The following is an 11,850-nucleotide window of genomic DNA, read 5'->3' on the forward strand; positions in this document are numbered from 1 at the left end:
GCCTTTCAGCTGCGGATGCAAAGCATTGTGGGTAGCTACTTTGGAAGCTCACACAGTAATTGACAGCTATACTCCCCCCCCTAGGCTACGGTACATTTTGAGGCCTAAGTGCGCAGTCCCTATACAGGCTCAAGGACCCCCTACACTGCTTGGGAGCCGCCAGAATATTGTTTTATTTTTTTGATGAGCCCCTTGGAGACACTTCCTGAACCCCCTCTTGGGAATCACTGTCCCAGTAATATCACAGATTGTGTTGGAACACACTCAGTGCTCATGTAACCCTCTCACTGTGTCCTTTATAGGCTGGCCAGAGACTCACAGTACTTATTATATACAGTGTTCACTGTGCACAGGGAAACATATAGTTATTTAAAACTTAGCGTGCAATAATTCAGAGCCTTCAGCTATTTGGTGCAGGTCCCAAAGCACCAAAAATGTAGATATCAAAGAGGAAGCAAAAGCCGGGCACGGTACAGAAGCGAAATTTAGAGAAGACAGCTGATGTTTCGGTCCAACATGGACCTTCATCGGAGCATAACAAACAAGATTTAAAACCCCAAAGTATATACTCTTACCAATTAGGCAGACAAGGAGTCCGATTTGTGCGGAGTCGGGGCACATAGCAGGAAGAGGCGCGACATATCCATGGAAACCGGAGAGGATAAAAAAACGTTACCGTATTTGTGACTAGTTTTTCTTCTGCGAGTTCACATCTCGGGTGCCTGATGTTCAAACACGGGGCTATACGCCGACTGGACCCTGTTCTGACTACTGTTAGTCAGGAGCCCCCTAAGTTTGCATTCCGTAAGGGTACGAACATTCCACAGAAACCGGTCAGTGCGGATAATCTGCTACAAGTATACGCCTGGTCATTTTTTTACCCTCTCTTGCTAAACATGGGAGCTTTAAATTTTATGGCTGAATCATGTGCAACAGCCTGATTCAGACTCCAGCTTCTCTTCATCCTCACACCGGAAGGACCTTTCACATTCGTGCTCACATGACGTGACTCTTTTTTGTGGTCAGTGCCAGGGGTGCGCAAACTTTTCTGTGTGCGCCCCCCCTGCCTGTTCTCCTTCCTCTGCTCGCCCCCACCTTACCTGTTCTCCGGCGTCTTCTGACATCACAACGTCATGTGATGTCACCTTGCCATGGCAACGCGTCAGCAGAAGCCGTCTGGGACCAGGTAAGGGACTTACAGAGGCCTTGCACGCACACCCTTGGCATTTCATTGAAATGCTTTGGGGAAGAGCGCAGGGCCTCTGTAAGCACCGCCCCCCCCCCCCCCCACTAAATTGTGCGCCCCCTAGTTTGGGCACCCCTGGTCTATGCATTGAAATGCCAATGGGATCTTCTCTATATCCCCCTCTTGGCCCCAAAGCAGTCATACAGTTACCCTAAAATGTTTAAACACAAGAATCTGGACTTTATACGGCTTTTCCTGATGAGAGAGTCACAGTAATATGAAGAATAAATCAAGTCTTATATTAATTGTGCAACAATTGACACCTTAATAATGTTTTTCTTTGATTTCCAATCATTTAGTTACCGGTGTATGAATAGTGTTTCTCTGTTTTCTCCCCACACTCGATTTCTGTAACCACTATTATACAGAGAAATAAGCTCATCCTAAAGGCACTGTCGCGTTTAAAAGGGTAAAGGAGACGTTTCTCCCAGGCAGTTGCTTCCTCTTCGATATCTTAATTTTTTGGGTGCTTTGGGACCTGCACCAATTAGCTGGAGGTTCCGAATTATTGCAGCTAAGTTTTATATAACTATATTTTTCTTTTTTGTGTGTTCGATCACAGTTTGTATTCAGGATACACGTATAGAGCGACTGGACGTCGCAAGTTGTCCATTGATAGGAATTTTTCCATTTTATCTCCGAGATGGAATTGGTGCCGTGCAAGGTGTCCCTAATATGAGATTTCAAGTGGGTGACCATAAGATTGAAGAAGAAAAAATCCACATATTGGGACAGATTGGACGTCATCGATCCCACCCCAGGAAGTATCGGTCTACCAGGAAGGTTCTCCAAACACTTGGGAACTTTTGGTCAATGATAAAATATAGGGACTCTTCGATGGTCCAAATAGAAACATTTGTATTCAACATCAGTGACAGCCCCATTTGAATTGCCTCTTTGAGAATTTGATTCAATAAAACTTGAAATTCTCTTGTGGGATCTTTCTTTAACTTGGTATAAAATGCCTGATCGCCCAAAGTCAAAGTGTAATGAACGGGGAGTCACGCCGCTCTCGGCGTGCTCCTCACTTACCTGCAGCTCTGCCAGGGCTTCCCGCGTCTCACACGGATCCCTCCTCCAGGACGCCGAGCTCCGTTTCCTCTATGCGCGCGCGCACACGTCAGTCCTCCTCTTCTGCTCTCGGGTCTGGGCGCGTGCCCGCTCACGCGTCCGCAGGCGCAACCACACGGAGGCGCGGCCACACGGAGGCGCACCAGCCTCTTAAAGGCACATTACCTATTTCCATTGCTGCAATCAAATGCAGCCTTATTACTGGACTCTATAGCTCCTCCTCCAGGAGTCCTTCTGGACCTATCCCTGTCACAGCCTGGCCCATCTACACCCCCCCACCTGGCTACGCTGCCATTGGACCCTCTCACCTATATATACCTGGCAGGTTCACTGACTCATTGGCTGAGCATAGAACCAGTTGTTCTCATCACTCTCTGCCTCCCTAGTCCTGTCTTGTCCTGTCTTGTTTTGCAGTCTTCCTCGTGTACCGAACCGGCTTCCCCTACGACTATCCGCACCTCTGGCACCCCGAACTTGGCATACGGCTATACGTCTCTCCGCACCTCTGGTACCCCGAACCCGGCAAACGGTAAACGATTACGTCTCTCTCTCTAACCCCGGACTTGGCTAAACAGCACCCTCTACCATCCGTACCTCTCCTGCCCCGACTCGGACTCCCAGACCACTCTACTCTCAAGACGTGCCCTCGTGGCTGTGGGTGGCGTTATATCCTATCCCACCTCAGCACCGCGGTCCCGCCTCGTTTGTGGTGAGCTCGTCCTGACACAAAGTCTGTCCGCTTGTCCAGCATAAACCAATCTCTCCTGAACTATAATCCCCCCTCCCTTTATCAGCCTGTCTGATGACCTGATGATTTCGTTTTTGTAATTGGCTGAGTGCCACTTTTTGCGGTGAAAAAGTGTCAGCCAATTGTAAAACTAGATCATCTTGTTGATATATATATATATATATATATATATATATATAAAAACAAAAAATTGTGGCGCCAGAGTGGTACTAAAATCAACTATAAGTGAATCAGCTGTAGTGATTAATGTTATGGATAAAGTGTATATAGTTATTAAAGTGTACCTAAACTTCAAATGTGCAATAAACGTGGTACAGAAAAAATGATTAATTTACATAACACAACACCATAAACATATATATTATAAATTGTGAAAAATGTACAAAAAGTGCAAAAAGTGCTTAAGAATAAAAAACATGAAAAAAAGAAAATTTCAAAATCCAACCAGTCCTTCAATAGTCAGTCCATAATGGGAGGTATAGATGTATACATGGGGGTCTTCGGCTGCTCTCAAATGGAATAAACCAACTCCACGATTACCTAAAAACAGAAAAAGAGAGAGAGCGCACGCCCCATAGCATAACACTGTATGTTTTATTTAAAAAAGGGGGAAGGGAAGGAAGGGGGGGGGGGGGGGAATCACACTCACAAGATTTAAAAGTAAAACAGGCAGTTTGTGAATAATATCACCACCATCCGGTTCTGCTGGGCAAAGTCACTTCCCGACCGCTGATCAGGATAGCCGCCAACCGGATACCAGGGACGCCGTTTTCTCCGTCTATTTACTGCTCAGATTCAGCTCTCCACTTCCGAGATGGCCGCTGTGTTTTTCCCGCGCTGGGTAAGGCCTCGTGCGCGTGCGCAGTGTCTTCGTGACGTAATCGCGCTCTCAGTTTCCCTGACGCGTTTCGTCACCAATCGGCGACTTTCTCAAAGGGCTGATGATTCATGGGTAAAAGTCCTGCCCTTTTATACAGTCAGTCCATTACTCTAACGATCAGTAACAAGGTGATTATTATTAGCCCACAATAGGCTCCTAGGGTGCCGCTCATAACTTTAAAGTGCATATGATGACTGACTGCTAGAAGAGCAGAATCGGAACAATATTAAAAGGAAATAGAAACTTAAAATTAAGGGATCTATAGAACTTAGTTATTACAATAAACACATTAAAATTATATAATTAATTAAAAAAACTGAATGATACTCTGATAAGGTGATCAATCAAAATAGTTAAAAAATATATATATAATATAGACACAATGTATATATTGGGATAAAGGGACTATCAGACACAATTATTCTATCACAGATAGCCTATATCAATCTATCAATTACTGAACTTAATATCATATTCAAGAACAGATTATATCCTATAGTGAACACATAGGAGCAAAAGTGACACTAAATATATGCTCTACTGAATAAACATTTTGATACTGATGAACGATACTGTAGTAAATTACAAGACAGAAGGTCCAAGAGAAAATGTGGGAGAGAGAGAGAGTTACAAGGATGAATGTATGAAAATGCTACAGCTATAAATGTGAATATATATGTATAACGCATAATTACAATGTAATTCAAAGTGAGATATTAATCCGAAGAAATTTATCTACACATGTAAACACATATGTGATCCCTATTTATAATAATGTATGTATATGATTAATCCGAAAAAAACATAAAATATATATATAAAAAATTTTTTTGAAAATAAAAAAATTGAAAATAAAAATAAAAAATAAAAAAAAAATAATAAAAATGAGTGAAAAGACTTCTATCAATAACTGTGTACTGATTATTTATCATTTATGGCCAAGTGAGATGGGATGTATGATGGTGGTGAGTGGGGGGAGGGAATCAGAGGGAAAGGGGGAAGGGAAAAGGATGGGGAGGAAGAGTGGGATTGGGAATGGGGAGGATCCAATTGGAAGGGGAAATTGTCAGCCAAAAAGTGTCAGCCAATTGTAAAACTAGATCATCTTGTTGATATATATATATATATATATATATATATATAAAAAAAAATATATATATATATATATATATATATATATATATATATATGAGAGAGAGAGAGAGAGAGAGAGAGAGAGAGAGAGATGGCGCCACCTAAATCTAATTATAAGTAAAGCAAATGATGATGAAAAATAATGCTATTAAAAACTAAATAATGAAAAATAAAAAACATGTGAAAAAATAAAAACAAATGAATGAATAGTGTCCAGACATATAAAATGGAATACGAATCAAAATCCAGCTCCACACGCTGTCCAATTGAGTCTTTGCAGCCTGAATGCAGCGGGTAACCACTCCCTCCAAGATATCTACAGAAAAAACAAACAAAAAACAGGCGCACTCATAGCGTATTAAGGTTTACAAATTTATATGGGGTAGGATGTGTAAAAATGCACACTCACAAACATAAAGGGAATGTAGCCCCGGTAAGAAATGGGGGCTATATATCTTTCTCCTACTGGTGTAAGTCCTGCTAAGGGCAGGCTGCCAGTAGTTATCATGGGTTTCCCCCGCTTCAAGCCCTGCCGTGATTGGTGGAGTAAGGCACCTGACTCTGTGTGCAGGCATGAGACACAGGGGAGGGCCTGCTGACATCATGAGGGGTGGGGCTGGCTAAAGTTAGTACTGCCTGTTCCTGTAAGTGACAATTAGTGAAGTTCGGGTCTGTCCTGGGCTAAGACCTGAGTTGTTCTGTCCTGGGAGCAGAGAGTGCTGGAGTGACTGACTGGAGAGGTCATGATTAGAGTGACACCTGTGCTTGGGGGAGAAGCTAAAGACCAGCCTGTTTAGAGCTGATAGCACTATAGTGCGGTGGACCAATGCCCCTCACCCTGCTCAGAGGGTGAGGGGGGGGGGATCTTGCCTCACCCAGAGGGTATACCCTTGGGGTGGGTGTCGGGGGTATTGAAGCCCCATACAGCCCATCCTGCAGGACTACAGCCTGGAGGAGAAGGAGTGGAGGACAAGACCCTGTACACTGTACAGGAACTGCTGCTGTGTATGAACTGCTGCTGTGTGCTGCTACAGAGAGAATAAAGAGACATTGCTGCTTTTATCAAAGACTTGTGTGTGAGACTGAAATCTCTCGCCCTGAGACCAGGGCTTCTATGGGAGGATTTCACCCTACCCCTATAGGGCTCGCCAGAGATGGAGGCGCTGCACCACCGTTGCTAAAGAAGATGAAGGCATATACCCCAGAAGCCTGTCCCTGTTATCCCCAATACCATCGCGGGAGACTCAGGCCCTCCTGTTCCTCACAGGTACGCACCACCATAGTACACGTAGCCAGCCTTCACTACACCCTAGGGGTCCAGTCTGCGACCCGGGGGGAGGGAACATGGGTTACAGGAATAAAAGCATTCATGAGTAATACTCAATCGCCAGCCCAAGTGCAGGATACAGCCGCTCCAGTAACACCGTCCGATGTGAAGCAACACAGCAACACTGCAATTCTACTCCGTGTGCCGGAGCAAGTGGGGAGTGTCTCTCTACTTCCAGCCCTTCGTCACCGCAATGAGCTCCTGGTAGCAGTCTCGCGAGAGCTCGTGACGTCACTGGGCTTTCCGGATAAGCTGCGTCGATCCCCGCAAGAATATCAGTGGTACGGCTGTACTTGGTATTAAGTGCCAGACAATAAAAGTCTCATAAGTCGGAGTGGCATATAAATGATATAAAACTGGACAGTATATCATAAATCAGTCCCTACGCGTTTCGTCTCAAACAGAGACTTCTTCAGGGGTAAATAGCATAGGTGTGGAACACATATTTATAGTCAGGTTGACCAATCACATAACAAAAAGGCTAATTAGAAAATTGAATGCAGATGTATTAATGGGGATAATTTAACCCCTATATATGCTGATAGAAATGGAACAAGATGTTAAACTAAGAGAATAGCAGTATAGTACATAACCTTACATTAGAAAAATGTTAGTACTTAATAATACAATACATGATAACATATTTATAAACCGTTAGAGGCTAGAATAGCAAACATGAGAGTAGAAAGTTTATATGCAATACACATCAGATATTTGCTAAATACAAAGCAGACTTCATAATTACACATTATTAAAACAGATGCAATATGTACAAAGATATTGGAAAAAGAGATTCAGAGGACAAGATCATTATGAGGAAAAATAAAAGGATTACTGGAACCAAAAAATAAAAATATTTCATAATAATAATAAAAATATATATGATATATATGATAATAAAAATAACAGAGTAATAAAAATAAACGATACTAAATGAAACATAAATGGATAAATCATACTACAAAAAATGTATATATCATACTACAACATTTAATTGTTATCATAAAAAATATATATATATATATATATCTATCAAAAGAGAGAGGAGACATATAAAGGTAGCAAGACCAATGGTGGCCACACGAGCGAAGCAAGCATCACCTAAATAAAAAAATCTAAACATAAAATATGTATATATAGATTAAAGTGTATATATTAGTAATATGATAATTCAAATAGTTGGGAATACTATTGGACTGATAATTCAAACAAGTGTAGCGCGTGTACGTCCTCACGAAGGGAACGAAGTACATTGCTCAAACCAGACCTCCGCGAGGGCACACAACATCGACAGACAAGCCCAAATTGTACCATTAAACTATTGTACTGATATCAATTTTGTCATTGAGGCCATCCGGACACAATGTACCAAGTACATACAGGTAAACCCCGTTATAACGCGCCTCGTTATACCGCGATTCGGTTATAAAGCGGTTTTCCCGTGGCTCCTGTTTAAAAAAAAAAAAATTACATTTAATTTTTTTTTGCACACTGCACACACTGCACACACTCTCACTGCACACACACTGCTCACTGCACACTGCACACTGCACACTGCACACACACTGCTCATTGCTCACACTGACACACACTGCTCATTGCTCACACTGCACACACTGACACACTGCTCATTGCTCACACTGCACACACTGCACACTGCACACACACTGCACACTGCACACACACTGCACACTGCACACACACTGCTCATTGCTCACACTGCACACACTGACACACTGCTCATTGCTTACACTGCACACTGCACACACACTGCTCACACTGACACACACTGCACACACACTGCTCATTGCTCACACTGCACACACTGCACACACTGACACACTGCTCATTGCACACACACTGCTCACACTGACACACACTGCACACACACTGCTCATTGCTCACACTGCACACACGGACACACTGCTCATTGCTCACACTGCACACTGCACACACACTGCTCACACTGACACACACTGCTCATTGCTCACACTGCACACACTGCTCATTGCTCACACTGCACACACTGCACACTGCACACACACTGCTCATTGCTCACACTGCTCACACTGACACACACTGCACACTGCACACACACTGCTCACACTGACACACACTGCACACTGCACACACACACACACACACCCCCTCCCAATACACATATACATAAATCAGCCTTACCTTGGGGATGATTGGTGAGGCATGTGGCTGCAGGCGGGAGGCGCTGCATGCCGGTGGGGGTGGTGCTGCGGTGGAGGGGGGTGATGGCTGCAGGGGCCCCCGATGCTGCGGGGGCTGGTGGGATGGCCCGGTGCAGCGCGGGGGGGCAGGTAGGTGGGGGTAGGTTGGCGGTACGGCCCGCGGTACGGCACGCGGTGACAGGGGGAAGCCGGGACCGGAGGGGCATCGCCCCTCCCATCTCCTGTCACGCGGTGACAGGGGGAAGCCGGGACCGGAGGGGCATCCCCCCTCCCATCTCCTGTCACGCGGTGACAGGGGGAAGCCGGGACCGGAGGGGCATCCCCCCTCCCATCTCCTGTCACGCGGTGACAGGGGGAAGCCGGGACCGGAGGGGCATCCCCCCTCCCATCTCCTGTCACGCGGTGACAGGGGGAAGCCGGGACCGGAGGGGCATCCCCCCTCCCATCTCCTGTCACGCGGCGTCAGGGGGAAGCCGGGACCGGAGGGGCATCCCCCCTCCCATCTCCTGTCACGCGGCGTCAGGGGGAAGCCGGGACCGGAGGGGCATCCCCCCTCCCATCTCCTGTCACGCGGTGTCAGGGGGAAGCCGGGACCGGAGGGGCATCCCCCCTCTCATCTCCTGTCACGCGGTGACAGGGTGAAGCCGGGACCGGAGGGGCATCCCCCCTCCCATCTCCTGTCCCGCGGCCTGTCACGCGGTGACAGGGGGAAGCGGGGACCGGAGGGACATCCCCGCTCCCATCTCCTGTCCCGCGGGGTGAATATGCGCTGATGCGGCGGCCATTTTTTTCCCCGCGCCCCCTTACTAACGCGGTGGTCTCGGGGTGGACCCCGAGGACCGCGTTATAACGGGGTTTACCTCTATATCCAGTATGTCTCTCTGACACATAATTTCTTGAACCTGTCACCATCCGTCATGGAGGGTGAAATTAACTCGATTCCATGGATGGACAGGGAGCTTGGATCTCTATTGTGTACCAGGTCATAATGGCGAGACAAGTTATGTGACTGAAGACCATGTTTTATATTTCTACGGTGTTCGAGAAATCTCGTACTTAGAGCTCTCGAAGTGCGGCCTACATATTGCAGGCCGCACTGACATGTTATGAGATAAATGACATATGTACTTAAACAATTAATGTAGTCCTTAATCTCATAAAATGAACCGTTAGAAAAAGATTTAAATGAATTGGTCCTATCACCACAGGTGATGCATCTACTCCTTCCGCAAGTGAAATTTCCTCCTGCTAAGGTATTCCTGGAAGAACCAGAATGCAAATCACTAGTAGGTTTTAACCTACTTGGGGCTATAATGGTCTTCAGACATCTAGCTTTTTTCTAGACAATCGGAGCTCGTGTAGGTACTTTAGAGCCTATAATAGGATCATTCTGGATAATGCTCCAATGTCTATTGAGAATATGCTTAACCTGGTAAGCTAATTTATTGTAGAGAGACACTCCCCACTTGCTCCGGTACATGGAGTAGAACTGCAGTGTTGCTGTGTTCCTTCACATCGGACGATGAAACTAGAGCAGCTGTATCCTGCACCTGGGCTGGCGATTGAGTATTACTCATGAATGCTTTTATTCCCTTTATGTTTGTGAGTGTGCATTTTTACACATCCTACCCCATATAAATTTGTAAACTTTAATACGCTATGAGTGCGCCTGTTTTTTGTTTGTTTTTTCTGTAGATATATATATACACACACACTATATATATCATCATCTCTTTGAATACTAACAATTGGCTCCCCACCATATGCATTCTGTTGCCAGCCAACATTATCTGTACTGTACATAGCCTGCCTCACAAGAACTTTTAGACACTTCCCTGATGGAAGTCACTCTACTCGTGACGAAACGCGTCGTGTACAGGGACGACTGATAACGGTGTGGCTACCTTAACTCGAAACAGAGAAGATCAAAGTGATACCTACCAGATGGACCCCCATTACACCTCCTTCTGGTTAGGGCAATGTGGGGCATGAGAGCAACTACTCTGGCAGCTGAGATCTTTGAATCCGATAGACGTCTACTTTGGAGTCTCCATAATTTCTGACCACCTGTGCAAGTTGGACGTCCGGTAAAAATCCTGTCACTTAATACCCACTGCGATTTTAATTAGTCTATCCCATGAGTGAGCATTTGTCTCTGTTACACACTGTTGCAGGGTACATGCAACTTCACACGCGGGGTCTCTTGACAAGGCTTATTTATTGAGCCTTAAAAACATTCAGCACACAAAACAAAATAGCTTATCTTCAGCAGACAAAACAAAATAGCTTCTCTTCAGCATAGAAAAATAGCTTCTCTTCAGCATAGCAAACAAAGCAGCTTCATAAAACATGTACTTTGCAAACAGACCTTATAGCAGCAATCTCTTCAGTATTTCAAAACCTCTCTCCTGACCAGCTAGCCTGCATGTGTGTACAGCCTGGGGGTTTTAAAACACCTTGATTATGCAGCTGGGGTCAGACTAATTAAGCAGCCCTTCTCAACTGAAACTTAACCTCATCACTGCTGCACTGCAAGCCTAAACATAGGTTTGCCAGGTATATGGCTGGTGACGTTCATTCACCCACACACACACACACGCATGTAATCCCCCTTTAGGATGTCTAGGGTCTTGAGGGGTTAACTATGTGGGCTCACACAGAGTAACGCCTCTTCCCTATCACATGGTGCTGGGGTAACTCAGCAAAAGTTAAGCCCCACCCCCTTTTTGCCTGTAGACCGTGACATCAGACTGGGATGTAAATAGTAAGGGGGAAACTTCTGGAACGTAGATCTCAGGAGGAGTTGAAGAGGAGGGATCTCAGTGTAAATCGTGTATATAGGTTCCTATGTTTAGGATAGGGTAAGGATCCCCTTTTATTGTTTCTCTAGTTAGGGATAGTGCCCTGTTTAGATAGTGTCCCAGGGAGATGGTCCCATACTAGTCTAAAGGTTCTCAGAGAGGCCGCCTATGCCCAATGGGTGCTCCACAAGACAAGCTCCATCGATATGAACGCATTTTTGGACTGATTCGTGACAGCTGATAACAAGCAAAATCTTGTCTATACTGCATATGCAGATTTGAGAGAGCATTTTGTCTAAAGCTGTGGTATTCATTTGCTCCTATTTTGCACCATGGAGCGCACGCCGCTTATTCTTGTAGAGCGTCAAAGACATAGAAGAGAGAGTGTGGGTTAGACTTGCGAGTGTTGATTAGTGAAGGGAAGTAGGTGTTACGCCGGTGC

The sequence above is a fragment of the Ascaphus truei genome, chromosome 5 (genome assembly GCF_040206685.1).
Source record: "Ascaphus truei isolate aAscTru1 chromosome 5, aAscTru1.hap1, whole genome shotgun sequence".
Lineage (NCBI taxonomy): Eukaryota > Metazoa > Chordata > Amphibia > Anura > Ascaphidae > Ascaphus > Ascaphus truei.